Raw genomic sequence first — 2,220 nt, 5'->3', positions numbered from 1 at the left:
TAAATATTTGTTATACTATATATTTTTATTTGTATTATTTTTTATTGTTGTATTATTATTTTTACTGGATTTTTTTTCCCGAATACTTTTAATTCGTGGTTGGTCAAATCCTGGGATGTGGAACCCATAGTTATGGAGGACTGACTGTACATCTGCACAAGTGGAATGCTCCGCTAACATCAAAAATGTGAAAAAAATCATAATATAATGTTAGACGTGACAGGTTCACTCACAAACAAAAACTTGGGGCCATTTTTATAAAATAAATATATGTATATATGTCCGGAAAAAGGTATATAAACTTGATATAAACTAGAATATTAAAAATAATTACATGAAGTAACTCTTTGAAGATTGATTTGTACAGGTATACTGCATTTTATTGTACTTTGCTTTATGCACTTCCTGGATAGTGCGTTTTTTACAAATTGAAGGTTTATGGCAACCTTGCGTTAAGCAAGTCTATTGGTGCTATTTTTCCAACAGCCTGTGCTCACTTTGTCTCCATGTCACATTTTGATAATTCTTGTAATATTTCAAGCTTTTTCATTATTATTATGTCTGTTATGGTGATCTGTGTTCAGTGATCTTTGATGTTACTGTAGTAATTGTTTTGGGGGCATCATGAACCACGCCCTTAGGAGATGGTGAACTTAATTGATAAATGTTACGTGTATTCTGATTGTTCCATCCGGGTTATTCCCCCGTCTTTCTCCCTTTTCTCTGGCCACCCTGTTTCCTGAGACACAACAGTGTTGAAATGAGGCCAGTTAGGAACCCTACCATGGCCTCTAAGTGTTCAAGAGAAAGGAAGAGTCACATGTCTCTCACTTTAGATCAAAAGCTAGACATGATTAAGCCCACAGAGGAAGGCACGTCAAAAGCTGATAGAGGACAAAGGTAGGCCTCTTGAGCCAAACAGTTAGCCAAGTTTTGAATGCAAAGAAAAAGTTCTTAAAGAGAATTTACAGTGCTGCTCCAGTACTTTAAACACACAAATGATAGGAAGTGAAACAGCCGTATTGCTGATATGGAGAAAGTTTTAGTGGTCTGGATAGAAGATCAAACCAGCCACAACATTCTCTTAAGCCAAAGCCTAACCCAGAGCAAGGCCCTAACTCTCTTCATTCTGTGAAGGTCGAGAGAGGCGAGGGGCTTGCAGAAGAAAAGTCTGAAGCTAGCAGAATCTGGATCATGAGGTTTAAGGAAAGAAGCCATCTCCATAACATAAAAGTGCAAGCTGAAGCAGCAAGTGCTGATGGAGAAGCTGCAACAAGTTATCCAAAAGATCTAGCCATCATTTTCTGGTCTATATGGATATAAACAACCATTTGCGTTTAGACTTTTAAAAAGTGCGTATTAACTTAATTGTCTTCAGAAACGAGTTGTGCTATAGGCAGGCCAATGAGTTATTGCACGTCTGTTTTATCCTTTCAGTCTAATTAATTTATGTTTTCTGAATAATGTACCCAGGTTAGCTCTTGATTGTAGTTGTGGAGGTTCTATCCTTTCGCCTTTGAAATATAGTTGTTGTATGTGACTTTCTAGCTTTTTATTTTTTCAAGCTATTAAAAAAAATCTAACTGATCGTCAGAATCCTATATCAGCTCAGAAATTCCCAAATCCATGAGATCACCCGGGGTGAGCCAATGGGAAGAGTTTAAAGTAGGTCAACATACGGCTCTTCTACTTTCCTAGATATGAGGGAGTTGGGAACTTTTCGGTCTGGATCCCAATCCTGATTTTCCCATTTAGTGAGCTGTGTGACTTTGGGTGAGTCATAAAAACTTCTCGGAGCCTCTGATTCTTAAGCGGAGAAATAGGGACATCCCAGTGCTCATCTCACAGGGACATAAAGGAGGTCAAGTTTGGTGATGCGTTTGCTCTTTCCTTGAGGCTGGCCCCAGCATGGCAATGCTCCCAGAAAAATAACAAATTCATATTAAAACTCTTGACGTGGAGGCAAGGGTGGTGGTGGTTTTACACCAGTCAGTATGAGCAAACCTTCCTAAACCCTCCTAAAATATCACACTCCCCAAAGTCCCAGGCATTTTAGTATCTCTCCTTGCAATTTCTCATTTCTGTTGCCCACCCTCGGAGCACCTGTCTGTGATCCCCTCTTTCTTCTTCCTGTAGCTCTTCTTTCTTCTGGGCGTAACTCTGAGACATCTCTTCTGCTTTTTCATTAATCCTATTTCCTCAAAAAGAGCTTAGGAGCGC

The sequence above is a fragment of the Propithecus coquereli genome, unplaced genomic scaffold, assembly GCF_000956105.1.
Source record: "Propithecus coquereli isolate 6110/MARCELLA unplaced genomic scaffold, Pcoq_1.0 Scaffold68, whole genome shotgun sequence".
Classification (NCBI taxonomy): Eukaryota; Metazoa; Chordata; class Mammalia; order Primates; family Indriidae; genus Propithecus; species Propithecus coquereli.
The sequence above is the reverse complement of the archived record's forward strand: the minus strand, read 5'-3'. Positions refer to the sequence as shown.